This window comes from Somniosus microcephalus, chromosome 5 (assembly GCF_052327205.1).
Source record: "Somniosus microcephalus isolate GS21.2 chromosome 5, FLI_Smic_1.0, whole genome shotgun sequence".
Classification (NCBI taxonomy): Eukaryota; Metazoa; Chordata; class Chondrichthyes; order Squaliformes; family Somniosidae; genus Somniosus; species Somniosus microcephalus.
In genome coordinates, this window is record NC_140991.1 from 291919004 (window position 1) to 291942502 (window position 23499).

Here is a 23499-nt window from a genome sequence, read left to right on the forward strand (position 1 = left end):
GGCTCCCAGTTCATCGCCAAAAAAATTACCTGAGGGGAGTGCAGGACAGTCTGAGGAAACCGTTCCAATGATACTGGCAGATTTTAGTCCAGGAGTCAAATAGTCTCATGGACGCACCAAGATTTATTCGTTTATTTTTTTAAAAAGCTTTCACATAACAAACAGCATTTTCTGATTGTGGTACTATTCCATGATGCTGCGATTGTAACAATTTATATTGAACGATTTAAAAGCTTTAGGCATAATATATATATGAATGAAACATGTTCTTTACTGATTGCTCCAATTTGTTTCTTTGCAGATTGTGCACAGCGTAAACCCTGGAAGCTTCAAAGGTACATAACACAAACCTATTGTAAAGTATTCTATTATAATGTGGCAGTACATTTATTTTGTACGAGTGCATCATTTTTATTTTGTCCTTAATATAGTGCAGTAACTTTTTGCTCTGATTGAATTTGCATTGATTAACAAAATGGTTAACATGGCTAGGGTGCATGCTATCCCCCTACCTTGCTGACTTTAAACTCAGCAATCACATTCAGGTGTACAGCGCAAGCTGGATGCAATTTTGAGCTTGTGTTATCCAGCCTCAAACTTGGGCCTCTACATTACACTCAGGAGCTTGCCTCTCCCTATTGCCTATTTGACGGTCTAGTTACTATATTGTTTCTCCTCATCACGGTTCTGGATCAGTTATCTAATTAGTGTAGGCTTATGAGTAGCTTTGTGTCTTGACCCGAGATTACAAGGAATTGATTTGAGTCCGCTATTTCAATCCACTATTGCATCCATTTGCAGTGTCAGCTGTGGCTCAGTGGGCAGCACGCTCACCTCTCAGTCAGAAGGTTATTGGTTCAAGTCCCACACCAGAGACTTGAGCACAAAAATCTAGGCCGACACTCCAGTGCAGTGCTGAGGGAGTGCTGCACTGTCAGAGGTGCCGTCCTTCGGTTGAGATGTTAAGCCCGTCTGCTCTCTCAGGTGGAGGTAAAAGATCCCATGGCACTATTTTGAAGAAGAGCAGGGGAGTTATCCCTGGTGTCCTGGCCAATATTTATCCCTCAATCAACATCACTAAACAGATTATCTGGTCATTATCACATTGCTGTTTGTGGGAGCTTGCTGTGCGCAAATTGGCTAGAGCGTTTTCTACATTACAACAGTGACTGCACTTCAAAAAGTACTTCATTGGCTGTAAAGCGCTTTGAGACGTCCGGTGGTTGTGAAAGGCGCTACATAAATGCAAGTCTTTCTTTAATTTTAGAAACAGAATTTAACAGAACTTTTGCCCTTTCTTGAATAGAAGGGAATCTGTACCTCAAAGGAAAAGGAAACTATAGAACACTCTCTGGCGCATTGGCTCGAAATTGAACCCTGTTTTGCCAATTTTTCAGGCTTAAAATGTGGGCAAATATGTCAAATTTAGAAACGCAATGTCCCACGCTTGAACGGTGCCAGAAGTACACAGGATGCCATATTGGTTCGGGCATTCCTTAGGCGTCACTGGCGGTGGCCTGAAGCAAGCGCGGCCTCATTAAAATGTGGTAATTAGGACCCTGCACCTGAATCAGAACCCTTTTGTGAAATTGGTGCCTGGGAGCATCAGATTCGTCAGTTCCTTACCCCGCCCAGGAGAACATGCCACTAACAGTCAGGAAGGAGGCTCCAGCAGCGGTATATAAAAGGATTCCCACATCCATTATGGTAAGTCTCTGGTTAGGTTTTGTAGGTTGCTCGGTGTTTTTGTGTCAATTTTATGGCTATCTTGGTTGGTGTTCATTATTATTGGAGAGTGAATTCTGGGAGTTGCTGAAGTCTTTTCCAAGATTGGTTTCAACACTATCATGGAAAATGGGAATGCTGCTTGAGTTGCCTTTGAGACGGCCAAATGTGGAGGAAGAGCAGCAGCAGCAAGGAAGGCAGCACAGAACTGGAGAGGCTTCTGGAAGAGTGCAAAGGAGAAGAGGGAGCAGGAGGCACGACAGGATGTGCGTGTTCAGGAAAGGACTGTCATACCTGAACCTGACAGAGAGCAGTGTGTCAGGTATTTCTGTCCCTATCATCAATGAGGAATTTTCTACAAAAGGAAGGGCTTGCACTTGTTCACTGTTCAGCTAGTCTGTGACCACAGGCAGGGAATAATTCAGGTCTGTGCCTGATTTTATGGCACCTTTCATGATGAGTTCACCCTGCGCCAGTCCTCAGTAACCCTTCTCTTCCACCCGGACAATTGGGTCAGAGGCTGGCTTCTTGGGGACAAGGGTTATCCCCTCAACATCTGGCACATGACTTGTCAGGAACCCGTGCACAGACATGGAGCTTCACTACAATGTCAAACCATGCAAAAACCAGAGTTCTGATAGAACAGACAAGAGGGGGTCTTAAAACAAAGGTTCTGCTGTCTGGACAGCTCTGCAGGTGTCCCTCAGTACAGCCCAGAGCGAGGCTTATGATTCGTGGTAGTCTGTTGTATGCTACACAACTTCGCCTGGGAAAGGGGGAAATACATTGGAGTCATCAGAGGAGGACGATCAGGAGCAGGAACATTAAGAAAGGGACAAGGAGGCAGAGGCTTCCCAGAAAGAGGAAGGCCCGGCAGAGCTCTCAAATGATCAAAGGGAGGTTCTCCTGAGGAATGTCTCCGCTCCCCAGAGCACCAACAATCCCTCCTAACATCTAACCCAGTCCTTACTCCCAACCATCTGAATATCCTCAATCCATACAACATTCTGGGTGTTGTTCTGACGTCAGTAAGAATATCAAGACCAACAGCTCTAGTATACTACTCAAGATACTTCTTCACTCTTCATTTGAAAATACTTATATTCAACATAGAGAACTAAAAATCACTCTTGTGCAAAGACCTAGTGCCTGTCTTGTCTGCTTGTTTACTTATTCTAGTGCTCCTACGAGGTGGTTCCCCAGTGGCTACAACTTGGGAAGTGGAAGGCTGCTGAACTTCCCCTGAGGACACCTGAGGTGGCCATGGTGGGCGACCCTGAGGAGCTCTGGCCGTGAGAACTTGATTCGTGTAAATGCTAACTATCTTTTTTTTAGCGTGGATAATCAGTGACGCTGATCCAATATTTACATACCTGCATATACAGGAGAAAAATCACTGCCTTTAAAACTTATCCCAGATAAGTTTCCTGGTGTGTGCATGGCCTTGTCAAGTGGTTTCCGTACTCAGGACTAATTTATGTCTCCATCTAAGTTTTTTTAAACCACTTTCCAGCTCCATACTGTGCAGAAACAGCTTCCGTTCTGCTGGATGGTACCGGGAAATGAGCCAACTTAAACACATCTGAACCCACCCGTGTTTCTGGGTTTGGGTCATAAAATCATAGAATGGTTACAGCACAGAAGGAGGCCATTCGGCCTGTCGAGCCTATGCTGGCTCTCTGCAAGAGCACTTCAGCTAGTCCCACTCCCCTGCAGCCCTGCAAATTTGTTTTCTTCAGGTTCTTATCCAACTCCCTTTTCAAAGCCACATTGAATCTGCTTCCACCACCCTCTGGGGCAGTGCATTCCAGATCCTAACCACTCGCTGCGTAAAAAAGTTTTTCCTCATGTCGCCTTTGGATATTCTGCCAATCACCTTAGATCTGTGTCCTCTGGTTCTCAGCCCTTCCGCCACTGGGAAGTTTCTCTCTATCTACTCTGTCTAGACCCCTCATGATTTTGAACACCTCTATCAGATCTCCTCTCAACCTTCTCTGCTCTAAGGAGAACAATCCTTGTAAGCATGTTATGGGTGAGTCCTGAAAAGCTGATATCAATGTTTTCAACACTGGCTGCAGAAAGAAGCGGAGCAGCTGAAGACAATTGTGAGCAGTCTGGGAGAAGTCGAGCAGTCTTCTTTGAATAAATGGCCATACAAGTCTTGCCATGGCAAGTGCAGATCAGGAGAAACAACCTCTTTCCGCAAGATGGGTGCTGGGTGGGACAATGAGCTTGGCAGAAGGTGATAGATTCCATTAATACAAGCAGCGCCGTGCAAAGGTTATGAGGCCAGTGTCATTAAAAAAAAATCACTGACTTCACCAAGAGGAGCAAAATAGGGGACCACAATGCCACCTCATTTTTTCGTACTGCACCAACTATTACTTTCATGAACTCTTTCTTTGTACCTCTATTTTGTTTCTACCTTCCCAAAGGTTCCCGTGATGCTGCACTCTGCACTTTCTGGCATCTCCCTTGCCAAGTATCTCCACTTTCAGTAGAAGGCTGCACAGGACAACCTCCTACTAACTTTCCCCATGACCAGCACCTGTGTCGCAAGCCTCGTTCTCCACAATATCAAAGGAGAGCACATTCACACATGGGTGTCAGAAGATTCCGTGCTGACAATGTCAGTTAGTTAATGCAGGCTTATGTTTTTGTAGGAGAAGACAGCACATATCAAGAGGGAGAGGAAAACGACCAAAGGAGGTCTGGTCATGTTACATTCTTTAACCCCTCTCAAGGAGAAGGTTCTCCAATTTCAGGATAAGAGTTGGATGAGGAAGCAGGAGATGGAGAAGCAGGATAAATGGCCCCAGCCCAGTGTTTGCACAATATTTATCCTTCCTTCCCTCATTATTCTATTCTATTCAGTTATGCAATGACTGACATGAAAGCTTGCATTGACCTCCAACTCTATCCCAGCACTTTGGCGAAGGGTGCTTGGCAGCAAGTTGTAATGAGGATGTGTTGCTAATATTTTTCCTCTTTCTATGTCTGCAGGTATGGCAGAAGAAGCTGTACCAAAGTCACCAAGCACCTCACCCAGCACTACATCATTTGATCTCACTCTAGCAAGCAGAGCCACAGGGATTTCTATCGCAGGGGATCCAGCTAGTTAGTTTGAGGGTAGCACACTGAGTGAACCACTGAACACGTGAGCAGCAGCAAGTGATGGAGACACAGGAGGCGCAAGAAAATACTAACCAAAGGGCCATCCAGCATGCCATCCCAAACTAATGAGGGCAGGGATTCTGCTCTCTGTGACCCAGCTTTTAGAAGTAAGATGCTTTCAGAGCTTGAGAGATTGTTGTAGTGATAGAGGGATGTGCCTCAGAGTTTACAATACATGGCAGCTAGTGTAGAGGATTGCGCAAATCAATGCGTGTGGGATTCTCGTGCATAGCTTAGACAGTATGCAGTCAGCCTCGGAACCAGATTCAGTACCAGATATCTGAAGCATTAGAAACAACTACAAAGCAGCTCCTTACAACAAAGGCAATTATACCAGTCATTGCATCACCCGAGAATGTTCAGTCTGCTGTCCTATAGGTCTTGGGCTGCAACCTCACCACTTACTTGGACAGGTCAGCTGATTATCTTGGACAAATGTAGAGAGCCATTGAGAAGGACGTGAACATTGCCATTGACTCACTCACAGATTAACAAACATAGTAACATAGCGGCCAGGAGTAAGGCCAGGCTAGACCTGGTAATGTATGATGGTGCTGTCTCCTGTGATGACAATACATCCTCACCTTTTTTCCAGCCTCCTCCAATGACTGCACAGGTATTTTAAGATTGTGCTTCCTTGTTCCGGATTCCCCCACCAGATGAACTAGTTTCTCTGTAGCTACCCTATCAAATACTTTTATCATTTTAAACATTAGATCACCCCTCAACCTTCTAAAAAGGGAGTACAAGCCAGGTTTATGCTATCTGCCCTCATAAATTAACCCTTTAAGCCTGGTATACTTCTGGTGAATCTATTTAAAGGCACATACAGGTTAATTGCTAGTTTAGTATTTCTGGTTACAGCTTGACGTCTAGGTGTTTTTGGCTGGGTTCTAGCACTCTTGAAAGTTCACTTTGCACAGAGAGGGGTTTTGTTACTTCTGCACTGTTGTTGCTCTTTGCCTTACAAGTAGTCTGGCTGCAGACAAGGATGGTCTTTGGGAATAGAGGATGAGGGGGAGCAGCAAGGAAGGCACCACAGAGCAGGATAGGCTGCCAGAAGAGAGGGGCACGGAACAGAAGGCTGTATCCACAGAATGTCTTCAGGGAGCATTTCTCCTACATCAACTTCACTGAGGAGCAGTGTATGAGTCTTCACCAAGGAGGCTGTCACCGAGCGATGTCATCTGTTGCAGCCACAACCCCAGCCTCAAACCTGGAAATGGACAGCACTGCCTGCGGCTGTGAAGGTCACCATCGCCCTCAACTTTTATGCCATGGTCTCGTTTCACGCTGCAACAGGTGGCATAGAAACATAGAAGATAGGAGCAGGAGTAGGCCATTTGGCCCCTCGAGCCTGCTCCGCCATTCAATGCGATCATGGCTGATCATCCAAATTCAGTATCCTGTCCCTGTTTTCTCCCCATACCCCTTGATCCCTTTAGCCTTAAGAAATATATCCAACTCCTTCTTGAATATATTTAATGTATTGGCCTCTACTGCCTTCTGTGGTAGAGAATTCCACAGGTTCACCACTCTCTGGGTGAAGAAATTCCCTCCTCACCTGTCCTAAATGGCTTACCCCTTATCCTTAGACTGTGACCCCTGGTTCTGGGCTCCCCGACCATCGGGAACATCCTTCCTGCATCTACTCTGTCCAGTCCTGTCAGAATTTTATAAGTTTCAATGAGATCCCCTCTCATTCTTCTAAACTCCAGCGAGTATAAGCCCAATCGACCCAATCTCTCCTCATTTGTCATTCCTGCCATCCCAGGTATCAGCCTGGTGAATCTTCGCTGAACTCCTTCCATGGCAAGAACATCCTTCCTCAGATAAGGCGACCAAAACTGCACTCAGTACTCAAGATGTGGTCTCACCAAGGCCCTGTACAACTGCAGCAAGACATCCTTGTTCCTGTACACAAACCCTCTCGCTACGAAGGCCAACATACCATTTGCCTTCTTAACCGCCTGCTGCACCTGCATGCTTACCTTCAGTGGCTGGTGCTCAAGGACACCCAGGTCTCATTGCACTTCCCCTTCTCCCAATCTATTGCCATTCAGATAATAATCTGCCTTCCTGTTTTTGACACCAAAGTGGATAACCTGGCATTTATCCACATTATATTGCATCTGCCATGCTTCTGCCCAATCACCCAACCTGTCCAAATCATCCTGGAGTTTCTCAGCATCCTCCTCACAGCACACACGCCCACCCAGCTTTGTGTCATCTGCAAACTTGGAGATATTACATCCAGTTCCCTTGTCTGGATCATTAATATATATTGTGAATAGCTGGGGTCCAAGGACCGATCCCTGCAGTACCCCACTAGTCACTGCCTGCCACTCGGAAAAAGACCCGTTTATTCCAACTCTTTGCTTTCTGTCTGCCAACCAGTTCTCTATCAACATCTCACAGTCCACAGTACACCCATGTATTAAGGAGGTCACTGAGGCTCTCTACACTGGGAGAACAGCCTACATCTCCTCCTCTACTGACAGAGAGAAGAAGGAGGAGTTTTTGCACACGTGGCAGGCTTCCCCATGGTGCAAGGTGCCATTGACTGCACACACATTGCCTCACATGCTCCCTATCATCAGCCTGGCATCTCTATCAATCAAAAGGGATTCCTCTCGCTCGACGTACAACTGGTTTGCGATCACAGGCAGTGCATCATGCAGGTCTATCCCGGCAGCAGTCGTGACTCTTTCATTCTGAGCCAGTCCTCTGTGCTACCTTTATTCCAACCAGGCTGCCAAGTTCCAGATAGCCATGGATCTTGTGTGCTGCTTGTATTAGTACATACTGGCGCAGGTAGTCCGCTCCCTGCCACCCGCTCACCAGTTTTCAGGCGTGATATGATTTCCAGGCCTAAGTTTCCTACCTCCCAATCAATTTCCAATGAATGTCACAAGGTTACCTCTAATTGCGTGCTCTTTTATGTTTGCTAATAATCTCTAGTGCAAAATCTTATCAAATGCATTCTGGAAGTCCATATAGACAACATCCATAGGCACTCCCCTGTCCACCATGTTAGTAACCTCCTCAAAAAATCCAACTAGATTATTCAAATATGATCTAACCTTCACAAATCCATGCTGGCTCTCTTTGGTCAGCTCATATTTGTATAGTCAGTGAAGCCCTTGAAGGAATCCTGCCAAAAATTAGAAGTGGAGAGCATTTTCCTCCCAGATAGTTACTTTCCCAAAGAAAATCTGCAAGTCTGATTGTAAGAGTGTGCATAGTTCAGTTGTGGTGTCCTGTTGGAATCTTAGTCTACACCAGCAGGTATCTTCGGATAGATGCCGGTAGAAGGGGGTTCTGAACACACAAGTGGTACGATAAGGACATGTCCGAATGGAGCATCTACAGTGCAGAAGTAGATTTGTGCCCATAGACCCACCCATGCCTGCATGCAAATGGGCTTGTTAACAGCTTCAGCTGTGTAGAAATAGGCACAGATAATAGGTGCAGGACAACTTCAAAAAGCTATCAGGAAAACAGCACATATAGAGTAGCAAAATACTGCAGATGCTGGAAATCTGAAATAACAACAGAAAATGCTGGAAACTCTGAGCAGGCCAGGCAGCATCCGCGGAGAGATAAACAGAGTTAACGGGCGATTTTGTCAATGGGGGCGTGTTGGAGGTGGGACTGCTGCTTGGCGGGTCGATGTCCCGCCTCCATCGATTCGTGGCCAACCCACGCTATTTTCCCTTGATTGACCTTGTTAAGCTCACCCAATTAAGCTTAGCAGGCCAATTAAGAGAAAGCCGATTGCAGAGAACATCAACGTATGACGTTTCATCTGTCAAAAATTTTTGACAGATGAATTGTCATCATTTGACAGCTCTGTGAAGCTGTCAAACAGTGACATTCTCTGTAGTTTGATGAGGTCTTGAATTCAAGACCTCATCAAACTTCTTTCGTTTACAGAAATGAGATGGTTGTTGCATCTGAGAATGCAACGGCCATCTGTCATCTACAACACAAGAGGTCCGAGACTCTCCACATACCCACCGACTGAAGACAGCAGGAAGAAACAAAGGTAAGTACACTTTTAATAACACTTTGCACTTACCTCAGATACTCATTTCTCCACTCTTGCACCCATCACTCACCTCCACAGCACACTTTTGCACCCACCCGACCCCCGCAGACCCAGTACTCGCCTCGCTGACCTGGCGGGTTTCGGCGCCTTCGGGAAGCCCGCACTTGTGAGGGCAAAAAGGGGATAATCTTATTTTCTGCCTGTTAACTACCTGTTTACAGGCAGTTAATAGGCCTTAATCTCTTTCCACCTCCAAGGAGATGGGACCCTGCGCGGGACGGCTACCCGCCTCCTGGGAAGATGGCATGGAGGCGGGTTGGGCACCCGCCCCCAACTTCTGCCATTTTACCGGCAGACCCGTCTCCATACCCGCCTCCCCAGGGCTGGCAAAATCGCTCGCAACGTTTCAGGTCTGTGACTCTGTCAGAACTGGAAAAAGTTAGGGATGTAACAGGTTTTAAGCAGGTGCAGAGGCAGCGAAAGGGAGGAAAGAACAAAAGGAATGGTTTGTGCTAGAATGGAAGGCAGACGAGATTAAATGTTGCAAATGGGGATGGCAGAATAATCAACAGCTGCCATGTGAAAAAATAGGGCAGGGCCTATAGTCTGAACTCCATGTTGAGTCCAGAAGGCTGTAAAGTGCCTAATCGAAAGATGAGGTGCTGTTCCTCAAGCTTACGTTGAGCTTCATTGGAACAGTGTAACAGTGAACGGAGCGATCAGAGTGGGAGTGGAGCGGAGAATTAAAGTGACAGGCGACCGGAAGCTCGGGGTCCCCCTTACGGACTGAACAGAGGTGTTCCGCAAAGCGGTCGCCCAATCTGCGTTTGGTCTCCCCAATGTAGAGGAGACCGCATCGTGAGCAGTGAATACAGTATACTAAATTGCAAGAAGTACAAGTAAATCGCTGTTTCGCCTGGAAGGTGTGTTTGGGGCCCTGGAACCCCAAGGCTCTTTGGGAAGGGAGGAGGTGAAAAGGCATGTGTTGCATCACCTGCACTTGCAACGGGAAAGTGCCGTGGGGAAGGGGAGGGGCTGTTGGGGGTGATTGAGGAGTGGACCAGGGTGTTGCGGAGGGAGCGGTCCCTTCGGAATGCTGAAAAGGGAGGGGAGGGGAAGGTGCATTTGGTGGTGGGATCACGCTGGAGGCGGCGGCAATGGCGGAGGATGATCCATTGAATGTGGAGGCTGGTGGGGTGAAAGGTGAGGACAAAGGGAACTCTATCATGGTTCTGGGAGGGAGAAGGGGTGAGATCAGAAGTGCGGGAAATGGAACGGACACGGTCGAGGGCCATGCCAACCACAGTGGATTTTGAACCTGTTACAAGAAAGGCCTCAAAAAGGGCCAGTCTATCCCCTTCCAACAACTGAGAGACAAATATGGCCAGTATCACTACTTACAAATTGAACATTTCCTCCAGGGCTCGATCACACTGCAGCAGCTTCGATACAAGGCAACCCACTCCCATTCCAGAACAGTACCTCCATTCCCTAACAAACCCTTGTAGACGTATCCCTACTCTTTGCTCCATGTTCATCTGCAGAAAGTCTCCCAATGTGCTTCAAACGTCCTCTTCAAACCTCCAGCAGAAAGTGAACAGTAAAAGGTGATGTACCTTTAAGTAGCGCTTGAAATCCTCAGCAATGACGAGTTTACTCCCAATCTGCTGGTCACTGTTAGGAGAGGGCGTTCGGTCGAGCGCTAGCCACCAAAATGGTGTGCAGCCTCCTTATTGAGTGCTAGAAGGCAATTTAAGTGGCAATCAGCTACTCCGGGCAGTGGTTCCTAGCGCAGGCTTCAACTCCTTTACCAAGATGGTGTCTTGCGCTAAATGTGGGCTAAACCAGCGTTTCAGCTCAGGACCCCACCTTGGCCACCTCCGAGGCTCTTTAGCGCCTGAGCAAGTCGTTGAAAATTGAACCCCAAGTGTACCACATTCCATAGATACTTCATAAATTATACCTCTCCCTGGGAAATGAAATCAGATGGGGTCGTGGTCAGAATGGTACACTGTCACACATGTTCTTATCGTGCCTCTGCATTCAACTGCTCTGGACAGCAGTCCAGCAAACCATAGAAAATATGATGCGACTCTCAGTTCTTGCACACCCAGGCCTGTGCCTATTGCACCTACTCAGCAGAGAAAGAGCCTCCCGGCAACTCGAGCTAATACAGCGGCTACTCTTAGCCACATAAGGTGCACTCGTTGCAAAGTACAACCCTCCCCATAATAAACATGGGTAGAACACTTATGGGATCTGTGCCAGTAGCAACAGGTAATTTTCAGACTCCGCCCGGAGTCCTGTACCCAGACATCCCCAAGCACACACTCAGACTGCCCCACAGGATGAGAAGAATGTGTTGACTGGGAATGTGGGCACAAAGATGTTCCTCCATTCGACCTGGCTGTGAAAACCCCACCCAAGGCAGCGTCCCAACCCTGTGCTCTCTCCGCGCTGGCAGGATCGTGGAAATCTCCCTAAGTCAGCGGAAGCTCAGAGATGCCATCAAATTGCCATAACTGCCAGAGTGTGCAGATTTCCCACTTAACCTTAGCTGTGCCAACAATCCAGACGTGTCATTGTATTCTCCTGTAAGTAACGTGTCACAGAACTGAACAACTTCACAAAACGTATGTAAGCAAAATGCCAAATAAAATCTGTAAATTATCAGGTTAAATTATTTTCAGCTAGTAAAGCAAAAATACCAGTAGGTACCAAAATCTTGGAAAAAGTCTTCAAATCACCTTTCAAAAATTTCTAATTCTGCCGCTGCTGTAAACGATAGTTTTGTACAAAACCGTTTTTTTCTGTAACAGCAGTGACGAAGTGTTGAGTATGCCATCAACTTTAGTTCCAAGAAGCCTTTGGGAATTGAATTCTGAAGCCTGGGAAGGGTGGGTAAGTGACTCAGTCTTTCTAGTGGGTGGGAGTGTGGGTTGCAATTTGGAGCAGGGCCTAGATTAACTGGTTCTCTGCCCTACTTGCCCTGCACTGTAAACCCGATTACCTCCTCCCCCCATAACCACCCCCCACCCCCCCATATCCCAGAAGTAGTTGAAGACATTCCTGGGCAACCAACTAGCTCACCCTTCTTAGAGATGAGAGCAGGCATGAGTTCTGCTCTGGGCCTTGTGAAGGCCCTGAAGAAGGTGAGGAGCATAGGTAATTACATACATAGGATATAAGGCACAGAAACAGGCCATTCGGCCCAACCAGTCCATGCCGGCGTTTATGCTCCACTCGAGCCTCCTCCTGTCTTTCCTCATCTAAATCTATCAGCATAACCCTCTATTCCCTTCTCCCTCATATGCTTGTCCAGCCTCCCCTTAAATGCATCTATAGTATTTGCTTCAACCACTCCCTGTGGTAGCGAATTCCACATTCTCACCACACTTTGGGTAAAGAAGCTTCTTCTGAATTCCCTATTGGATTGATCCCAGACAGATCATCTTGTGAATAAAGGTCCTGGGTTTCCTGCAGGAAATTAAGAATTTTTTTCCTTTGCTCCTTGGCCTGATAAAGGTCTCAGGCTCCCTCTCTTGGAATGTCATAGGGCCGCTCCAATTTTCTAGTGAAGCAGGGTGGATGCCTCTGTTGCATCTATAGGTGTAGGTCACCCATCCTGAATGTTAAATTGACCCAGTATGTGGGACAGGGTCAGTGTTTGGGAAGCGGGAAGTCCTGCCCTGCTGTCCGCCTGCCCCTTAAAAAGGTCCGCGGAGTTTTGTGCCTCGTGTCTCGCAAGACTTTCAGTGCAACAACTTGTTTCCACGTGTCAGGGTTGAAGTTCCGCAGGGGTTCTCCCAATCGTCTTCAACAGAAAATCCGTGGAAACCCCAATGAAATGGTAATACCAGTGCTGATGCTGTTTTCCTGGGGTTTGTGCAACTCTTCCTCTGAATTTACAGTAGACAAGCAGGAGAACCCCAAGGAAATTCACACACTGTCATGTCTATATTCAAGGCTGATGTAGAGTTGTCAGTTTTTGTAAATTGGCATTCATATCATTGATATAGAAACAGAGACATAGAAGATAGGAGCAGGAGTAGGCCATTCGGCCCCTCATGCCTGTTCCGCCATTTAATGAGATCGTGGCTGATCATCCAAATTCAGTACCCTGTCCCTGTTTTCTCCCCATATCCCTTGATCCCTTTAGCCTTAAGAAATATAGCTAACTCATTCCTGAATATATTTAATGAATTGGCCTCAGCTACCTTCTGTGGTAGAGAATTCCACAGGTTCACCACTCTCTGGGTGAAGAAATTCCTCCTCATCTCAGTCCTAAATGGCTTACCCCTTATCCTTAGACTGTGACCCCTGGTTCTGGACTCCCCCACCATCGGGAACATCCTTCCTGCATCTAGTCTGTCTAGTCCTGTTAGAATTTTATAAGTTTCAATGGCCCTCTCATTCTTCTAAACTCGAGCGAATATAAGCCTAATCGACCCAATCTCTCGCCATACGTCATTCCTGCCATCCCAGGTATCAGCCTGATGAATCTTCGCTGCACTCCCTCCATGGCAAGGACATCCTTCCTCAGATAAGGCGACCAAAACTGCACACAATACTCAAGGTGTGGTCTCACCAAGGCCCTGTACAACTGAGGCAAGACATCCTTGTTCCTGTACTCAAATCCTCTCGCTATGAATTCCCTATTGGATTGATCCCAGACAGACCATTTGCCTTCTTAACCGCCTGCTGCACCTGCATGCTTACCTTCAGCGACTGGTGCACGACACCCAGGTCTCGTTGCACCTCCCCTTTTCCCAATCTATTGCCGTTCAGATAATAATCTGTCTTCCTGTTTTTGCCACCAAAGTGGATAACCTCGCATTTATCCACATTGTACTGCACCTGCCCAATCACCCAACCTGTCCAAATCATACTGGAGTTTCTCTGCATCCTCCTCACAGCACACACGCCCACCCAGCTTTGTGTCATCTGCAAACTTGGTGATATTACATCTAGTTCCCTTGTCTAGATCATTAATATATATTGTGAATAGCTGGGGTCCTAGCACCGACCCCTGTGGTACCCTACTAGTCATTGCCTGCCATTCGGAAAAAGACCTGTTTATTCCAACTCTTTGCTTCCTGTCTGCCAACCAGTTCTCTATCCAAGTCAGTACCTTACCCCCAATCCCATGTGCCTTAACTTTACACGCTAATCTCTTATGCAGGACCTTATCAAAAGCCTTCTGAAAGTCCAAATACACCACATCCACTGGTTCTCCCTTATCTATTCTACCAGTTACATCCTCAAAGAATTCCAGTAGATTAGTCAAGCATGATTTACCTTTTGTAAATCCAAGCATGATTTACCTTTTGTAAATCCAATGTTTCAAATTACATGTCAAATTGCCTATGTAAATGTGTATCTACAAGTCTTATACTGCAATTTACAGAGAGAAATCTGTCTACCATCTTTGCAGTGTCCTTTTATAAAGAACTAGCTGGAGTGCCCGGCGGTGACGAGGGTTTTTTGAGGGCATGTTGTTCTGAAAAGTAGAAATAATTTTTATATATATATAAATGAGTTTGTCTGTCTCTGTGTGGGAAGGAGAGAGAGGGAAAGGGAGAGAGAGAGAGGGAAAGGCAAAGAGAGAGAGAGGGAAAGAGAAAGAGAGAGAGAGAGAGAGGGAAAGAGAGAGAGAGAGAGGGAAAGAGAGAGAGAGAGAGGGAAAGAGAGAGAGAGAGGGGGAAGGAGAGAGAGAGAGGGGGAAGGAGAGAGAGAGAGGGGGAAGGAGAGAGAGAGAGGGGGAAGGAGAGAGAGAGAGGGGGAAGGAGAGAGAGAGAGGGGGAAGGAGAGAGAGAGAGGGGGAAGGAGAGAGCGCGAGGGGGAAGGAGAGAGCGCGAGGGGGAAGGAGAGAGCGCGAGGGGGAAGGAGAGAGCGCGAGGGGAAGGAGAGAGAGCGAGGGGGAAGGAGAGAGAGGGGGGGAAGGAGAGAGAGGGGGGGAAGGAGAGAGAGGGGGGGAAGGAGAGAGAGAGAGGGGAAGGAGAGAGAGAGAGGGGGAAGGAGAGAGAGAGAGGGGGAAGGAGAGAGAGAGAGGGGGAAGGAGAGAGAGAGAGGGGGAAGGAGAGAGAGAGAGGGGGAAGGAGAGAGAGAGGGGGAAGGAGAGAGAGGGGGGAAGGAGAGAGAGAGGGGGAAGGAGAGAGAGAGGGGGAAGGAGAGAGAGAGGGGGAAGGAGAGAGCGAGGGGGAAGGAGAGAGCGAGGGGGGAAGGAGAGAGAGGGGGGAAGGAGAGAGAGAGGGGGGGAAGGAGAGAGAGAGAGGGGGAAGGAGAGAGAGAGAGGGGGAAGGAGAGAGAGAGAGGGGGAAGGAGAGAGAGAGAGGGGGAAGGAGAGAGAGAGAGGGGGAAGGAGAGAGAGGGGGGAAGGAGAGAGAGAGGGGGGAAGGAGAGAGAGAGGGGGAAGGAGAGAGAGCGAGGGGGAAGGAGAGAGAGCGAGGGGGAAGGAGAGAGCGCGAGGGGGAAGGAGAGAGCGCGAGGGGGAAGGAGAGAGAGCGAGGGGGAAGGAGAGAGCGAGGGGGAAGGAGAGAGCGAGGGGGAAGGAGAGAGAGAGGGGGGGAAGGAGAGAGAGGGGGGGAAGGAGAGAGAGGGGGGAAGGAGAGAGAGAGAGGGGAAGGAGAGAGAGAGAGAGGGGAAGGAGAGAGAGAGGGGGAAGGAGAGAGAGAGAGGGGGAAGGAGAGAGAGAGAGGGGGAAGGAGAGAGAGAGAGGGGGAAGGAGAGAGAGGGGGAAGGAGAGAGAGTGAGGGGGAAGGAGAGAGAGAGGGGGAAGGAGAGAGAGAGGGGGAAGGAGCGAGAGAGAGAGAGGGGGAAGGAGAGAGAGAGAGGGGGAAGGAGAGAGAGAGAGAGGGGGAAGGAGAGAGAGAGAGAGGGGGAAGGAGAGAGAGAGAGGGGGAAGGAGAGAGAGAGAGGGGGAAGGAGAGAGAGAGAGGGGGAAGGAGAAAGAGAGAGGGGGAAGGAGAGAGAGAGAGAGGGGGAAGGAGAGAGAGAGAGGGGGAAGGAGAGGGAGAGAGAGAGGGAGAGAGAGCGAGGGAAGGAGAGAGAGAGAGAGAGGGGGAAGGAGAGAGAGAGAGAGGGGGAAGGAGAGAGAGAGAGAGAGAGAGAGAGGGGGAAGGAGAGAGAGAGAGGGGGGGAAGGAGAGAGAGAGAGAGTGAGAGGGGGAAGGGGAGAGAGAGAGAGAGAGGGGGAAGGGGAGAGAGAGTGAGAGAGAGGGGGAAGGAGAGAGAGGGAGGGGGGGAAGGAGAGAGAGAGAGGGGGGGAAGGAGAGAGAGAGAGGGGGTGAAGGAGAGAGAGAGGGAAGGAGAGAGAGAGAGAGAGAGAGAGGGAAGGAGAGAGAGAGAGAAGGAGAGGGAAGGAGAGAGGGAAGTGATGTGCCTCAATAATTCCGAGACTCGATGTTAGCGAAACAAAACAAGGCTTTTATTAACTTAGAAAGTAACACGTAAGAGAGAGAGGTATATTCCTTCTGGAGACTGAGGCCAGACTGAGCTAGCTTACAAAAGGGGCCAGGTATGGGCGGAGCCCTACACACACAGCACATTCCAGCACATTCCAATAAACAATACAATGAGGACTGGGGGAAGGGAAATGACACTGAAACCGACCACAGTCACAGGCAGTGATGAATGGAATATTTCATCACATTCACCCCTTCTATAGATTTAGTCTGTTCGGGGGTTTGATAGTCCTCTGCGACCGACGTGACTGTTGTGGTGCCACGGGTGTCAGCTGGGTGTCCCGGTAGTCTCCTGGGTCTCTGCTGGGGGTGCCGCCAGGGTTGTTGAAGGGGTAGTTGGTGGGGGTGCCGTTGGTCGATGTTCTTCCGGGGGTGATGAAAGAGTAGTGGGTGGGTAAGAGTTGCTGTGATCGTTGTTGCTGCTATTGCCGTGGTTGTTGTCGATGCCGGCTGGGGCGACGTCTTTTATGGACGCGGTGTCCTCCCTTCCGTCGGCGTGCCGGACATATGCGTATTGGGGGTTGGCGTGGAGTAGGTGTACTGGCTCCACGAGAGGGTCTGTCTTGTGGCCCCTCACATGCCTTCGCACGAGTACCGGACCTGGGGTGGAGAGCCATGATGGCATGGATACGCCTGAGGTAGATTTCCGGGGAAAGACAAACATTCGTTCATGAGGCGTGGCATTAGTGGCCGTACACAACAGCGACCGTATCGAATGGAGCACATCCGAGTGGACTTCCTGCCAGCGGGAGATAGGGAGGCCCTTGGTCCTTAGAGCTAGAGTGACTGCTTTCCATACTGTCCCGTTCTCTCGCTCCACTTGGCCATTACCCCGGGGGTTGTAGCTGGTGGTACGGCTCGTGGCGATCCCCTTGGACAGCATGTACTGGCGTAGCTCTTCACTCATGAAGGACGCCCCCCTATCCGTATGGATGTAGCTCGGCATACCGAACAGGCAGAACAGGCTGTTGAGGCATTTAATGACCGTGGCGCTGGTCATGTCTGGGCAGGGGAAGGCGAATGGGAGCCGGGAGTATTCGTCCACAATGTTCAGGAAGTAAACATTGCGGTCGACGGACGGGAGGGGGCCCTTGAAATCTAAGCTGAGCCGCTCAAAGGGCCGTGTAGCTTCAAAAGCCAGCCAGCAGCGCAGCGTGCGGGCCGTGGGAGCAGCCATCTTATCCGCCATTTTGTGTACCCCCGGCCGCATGGCATCCGCCGCCATCGTATCCAACGCACTCAACCGCCATTTCGTCACCGGAACCGACCACCGTCTCGGCGGATGACTATAGTGACTCACTAACCCACATACTGGCCTCCGTGACGCTGGATCAAGCCCTCCCTCACCATCTATCCAGCTCCATGATGGATATCGCGGTAAACGGCCGCGCCACCAGTTGCCTGATCGACAGCGGGAGCACAGAGAGTTTCGTCCACCCCGACACGGTACGTAGCCACTCCCTCACGATTCTGCCAACGCACCATCGCATTTCTATGGCGTCCAAGTCCCAGTCAATGGACATCAGCGGCTACTGTGTGGTGACCCTGTCAGTAGGGGGCACTGAATATAAAAAATTTAAACTGCTAGTCCTGCCCCGTCTTTGCGCTGCCGTCCTGCTAGGGTTGGATTTTCAGTGCCACCTTAAGAGTGTCACAATAGCATACGGTGGACCCCTCCCCCCACTCACAGTCTGCAACCAACAACTTTTAAATCGCCCGCTGCAAACCACCTGCAGCCTTTCCACATTAAAAGTCCCCCCCCCTCCCCTGTTCGCTAACCTCACCCGCGACTGTAAACCCATCGCTACCAAAAGCAGGCGGTACAGTGCCGGGGACAGAGCTTTTATCAGCTCTGAGGTGGAGCGGCTATTGAAGGAGGGCATTATCGAAGGTAGCACTAGCCCCTGGCGAGCCCAGGTTGTAGTCGTTAAAACCACTGCAAAACGCCGCATGGTAATCGACTACAGCCAAACCATAAACCGGTACACCCAGCTGGACGCGTACCCCCTCCCTCGCATATCTGATATGGTCAATCAGATTGCGCAATACAAAGTATTCTCCACCATCGACCTTAAGTCAGCGTACCACCAGCTGCCCATCCGCCATGAGGACCGCCAGTATACTGCCTTCGAGGCAAACGGCCGCCTCTACCACTTCCTTAGGGTCCCCTTCGGCGTCACCAACGGGGTTTCGGTCTTCCAAAGGGAGATGGACCGAATGGTTGACCAGAACGCGCTGCGGGCAAGCTTCCCCTATTTGGATAACGTCACCATCTGCGGCCACGACCAGCAGGACCACGACGTTAATCTAGCAAATTTCCTCCGTACGGCCCAACGGCTGAACCTAACGTACAATAAGGAAAAATGTATGTTTCACACCAAGCGCCTGGCCATCCTCGGCTGCGTGGTGGAGAACGGAGTCATCGGGCCCGACCCCGACAGAATGCGCCCCCTAATGGAGCTACCCCTTCCCCACTGCCAAAAAGCACTGAAGAGATGCCTGGGGTTTTTCTCCTACTACGCCCAGTGGGTGCCCCTCTATGCAGACAAAGCCAGGCCCCTCATCAAAGCCACCTCCTTCCCCCTGACACCAGAGGCGTGTGCAGCCTTCACTCTTATCAAGAACGATATCGCGAAGGCCGCAATGCACGCGGTGAATGAGTCCATCCCCTTCCAAGTGGAGAGCGATGCCTCCGACTTCGCCCTAGCCGCGACCCTTAACCAGGCGGGCAGACCCGTGGCCTTTTTCTCAAGGACCCTCCAGGGCCCCGAGACGAGACACTCCTCCGTCGAAAAGGAGGCCCAGGCTATTGTAGAAGCGGTGCGTCACTGGAGGCATTACCTGGCCGGGAAATGATTTACCCTGCTCACTGACCAGCGTTCAGTAGCTTTTATGTTTAATAATAAGCAGAGGGGTAAAATCAAGAACGACAAGATCTTGAGGTGGAGAATCGAACTCTCCACCTACAATTATGATATCTTGTATCGGCCAGGGAAACTCAATGAGCCCCCAGATGCCCTATCACGTGGTACATGCGCCAACGCGCAGAGTGATAGGCTGCAGTCCCTCCACAATGACCTCTGCCACCCGGGGGTCACCAGGTTTTTCCATTTTATCAAATCCCGTAACCTGCCCTACTCCATCGAGGAGGTCAGGACCATGACCAAGAGCTGCCAAATCTGCGCCGAGTGCAAACCGCACTTCTATAGGCCGGACAGAGCAAGCCTGATCAAGGCCACCCTCCCCTTCGAACGCCTGAGCGTCGATTTTAAAGGGCCCCTCCCCTCCGCTGACCGCAATGTGTACTTCCTCAACATAGTTGATGAGTACTCCCGTTTCCCCTTTGCCATCCCTTGCCCAGACATGACCAGTACCACGGTCATCAAGTGTCTGAATGACATCTTCGCTCTGTTCGGGTTCCCCAGCTATATACATAGCGACAGGGGCTCATCGTTCATGAGCGACGAACTTCGGCAGTACCTGCTAACAAGAGGTATCGCCACGAGCAGGACCACCAGTTACAACCCCCGGGGGAACGGCCAGGTGGAAAGGGAGAATGCGACGGTTTGGAAGGCAGTCCTCTTAGCACTAAAATCTAAGGGCCTTCCGACCTCCCGCTGGCAGGAGGTCCTCCCTGCAGCGCTCCACTCCATTCGGTCACTGCTTTGTACTGCCACTAATGCGACCCCTCATGAGAAAATGTTCGTTTTCCCCCGGAAGTCTACATCGGGAACCTCGCTACCGGCATGGTTGACTTCTCCTGGGCCCGTCCTACTGTGGAGGCACGTGAGGACGCATAAAACGGACCCCCTGGTCGAGCGGGTGCACCTCCTACACGCCAACCCCCAGTATGCCTGGGTGACATACCCAGACGGGCGGGAGGACACGGTCTCCATACGAGATCTCGCACCCTCGGGTACCCCTGAATTACCACCGTTATCCCCCTTACCACCGTTATCCCCCTTACCACTGTTATCCCCCACCACCCCTCCCAACCCAACCCCTGCAGACGGCATGCCAAAGCCCCAGGAATCTTCGCCAACCACCCAGACACCAGACCCGACGTCGGATGCTGCAACACCACCGCCGCCACCACGACGATCAGGACGTCAGACAAGGCCTCCTGATAGACTTAACTTGTAGTACCCTTCACCCCGCCGGACTTCACATTAAACAAGGGGTGAATGTGGTAAACCACTGTATTGTATATTGCCACCTCTGGGTGGCGCTGTGTATGGAGGCATGCCTCAGCTGACTCCACCCACCACTGTGTGGGTTTCGTTCAGACTTGTTCAGTCACTCACGAAGAAGCATGGTCTCTTCTTAGCTAATAAAAGCCTTATTCATCTCTTCTTTCGACTCGTCATCTCTTCTTCGACTCATCACCTTTTATGAAGTAATTGATAAGCGTATCAGCCTCCTTTTCCACGGAGGAGTGTCTGATCTCGGGCCCTTGGAGGGTCCTCGAGAAGAAAGCTACGGGCCGCCCCGCCTGGTTGAGGGTGGCCGCCAAGGCGAAGTCAGACGCATCACTTTCCACTTGAAATGGAGTGTTCTCGTCCACTGCCTGTAGCGTGGCCCACTCAATATCCTGCTTAATGCTTTTGAAGGCGGCGGAGAGCGGAAAAGAGGATGCTTTCAAGAGGGGGCGGGCTTTGTCGGAGCAGTTGGGGACCCATTGGGAATAATAAGAAAATAACCCCAGGCACCTTTTCAGGGCTTTGGGTGTGTTGGGCAGGGGCAGCTCCCGTAGGGGGCGCAATCGGTCGGGGGTCTGGTCCGATTTCCCCATTCTCCACCACGCTGCCTAGTATGCAGAGGCGCGTGGTGTTGAAAACGCACTTGTCCTCGTTGTAGGTGAGGTTGAGTTTTTGTGCGGTTTCCAGGAACCTCTCGAGGTTCGAGTCGTGATCCTGCTGATTGTGGCTGCAGATGGTGACGTTGTCGAGGTAGGGGAAGGTTGCCTGCAAGTGGTGGTCATCGACCATGCGGTCCATCTCCCTCTGAAAAACCGAGACCCCATTCGTCACCCCAAAGGGGACTCTGAGGAATTGGTAGAGGCGTCCGTTCGCCTCGAAGGCGGTGTACGGGCGGTCCTCTGGGTCTGATAGGGAGCTGGTGGTACACTGACTTGAGGTCGATGGTGGAGAACACCCGGTATTGGGCGATTTGGTTCACCATTTCTGATATGCGGGGTAGCGGGTAGGCGTCTAGTTGGGTGTACCTGTTGATCGTTTGACTATAGTCGATCACCATCCGTTTCTTCTCGCTACCCCTTACCACTACCACTTGGGCGCGCCACGGGCTGTTGCTGCGTTCAATAATGCGCTCTTTCAGGAGCCTGTCTACCTCGGTCGCGATAAACCGCCTATCCTCCCAGCTGTACCTCCTGCTTTTGGTCGCTATTGGCCGGCAGTTAGGGGTAAGGTTCGCGAATAGCGAAGGCGGCTTTACCTTCAGGGTAGCCAGACCGCACACTGTGAGGGGCGGCTGGGACCCACCGTACTTGAGCGTGATGCTTTGGTGGTTGCACTGGAAATCCAGGCCCAAGATCACGCTCGCACATAGGTTCTTCATGATTAATACTTTAAAATTATCGTATACAGTTCCGTTAACGCCCAATTGTACCATGCAGTAACCCAGAATGGTCGATGTCTGGGTTTTATCAGCCATAGAGATGGTACCCTGAGCAGGGACCACCTTTAGGGAGAGTTGCTGTGCCAGTTCAGGGTGGATAAAACTCTCCGTGCTTCCACTGTCAATTAAACATTTAACCCGGCACCCGTTTACCTCGATGTCCACCATTGATTTGGATAGCGGGTGCGGCCTGGTCTGGTCCACTGTGACCGATGCCACTGTAGGGCCCTGATCGATACAAGATGGCGTCCACGCTGTCTGCTCATAAGATGGCGGACCCCACGAGGTCGGGCAAGATGGCGTCCAAGATGGCCGCTCCCACGGCGCACACGCGGCGGTGGCGGGTTTTCCGCGGTTGGTTTTCCGGCGGGGTTCCCTCTGCACACCTTCCCGAAGTGCCCCTTCTTACCGCACTTAAAGCAGGTGGTGCCTTTCGCCGGGCACAGGTTTCTGGTGTGTTTTGGCTGCCCGCAGAAGTAGCAGTTGGGTCCCTGACGCGTCGCGGCTATCGTAGGGCTTCTGGGGGGAGAGCGGGGCCCAGCCGGTGTCGGGCTGCCGGGCGGGGAAGATGCCTTCCAAGATGGCGGCGCCCTCGGTGCACACGTGGCGGCGTGGACGGCGCGGGCTGAAGAGTAGGCGTCCGAGTTTCTCTGGGCCACATCCAGGGATCGCGCGGTGTCCGCAGCCTGTTTCAGGTCCAACCCCGTTTTTTCCAGCAGTCTTTGTCGGATGTAAGTGGAGCTGAGGCCTGTGATAAAGGCATCGCGAACAAGCTCGTCAGTGTACACTGCGGCTTTTACATCTCGGCACTTGCAGTCTTTGCCAAACATTTTCAGGGTGCTTAGGAACTCCTCCACCGATTCCCCAGGTCGCTGTGCGCGAGTAGCGAGCAGATGCCTAGCATACACCTCATTCGTAGGCTGCTGGTAATGCGCCTTTAAGATGTCGCAGGCGGCCAGGTACGTATCGGCGTCTTGGATGAGGGGGTAAACCGGTGGCTTACCCAATTCCGCAGAATTCCGAGTCTCATCCTCGCAGCGTCCGTAGCGTCTTTGACGGCTGCGGAATTGTCCAGGAAGAATTCCATACACTCAAACCAGTGTCCGAAGCGTGCTGATGCGTCCGGAGCATGTTGATCCAAATCCAAACGTTCGGGTTTCAGGAGTTGATCCATAGTGTTGAAAATAAGTTAATAAAATTGATGTGCCTCAATAATTCCGAGACTCGATGTTAGCGAAACAAAACAAGGCTTTTATTAACTTAGAAAGTAACACGTAAGAGAGAGAGGTATATTCCTTCTGGAGACTGAGGCCAGACTGAGCTAGCTTACAAAAGGGGCCAGGTATGGGCGGAGCCCTACACACAGCACATTCCAATAAACAATACAATGAGGACTGGGGGAAGGGAAATGACACTGAAACCGACCACAGTCACAGGCAGTGATGAATGG

General features: G+C 50.4%; 1 long non-coding RNA gene across 1 annotated transcript in view; it reads left to right on the forward strand.

Moving 5' to 3' along the window:
- Positions 1–23499, forward strand: part of LOC147117805 (uncharacterized) — a 138106-nt gene that overhangs the window by 19940 nt on the left and 94667 nt on the right. The window contains exon 2 of the long non-coding RNA XR_015078309.1: positions 302–335. This is a non-coding gene — a long non-coding RNA (uncharacterized LOC147117805). The remainder of the gene's footprint in view (positions 1–301; positions 336–23499) is intronic.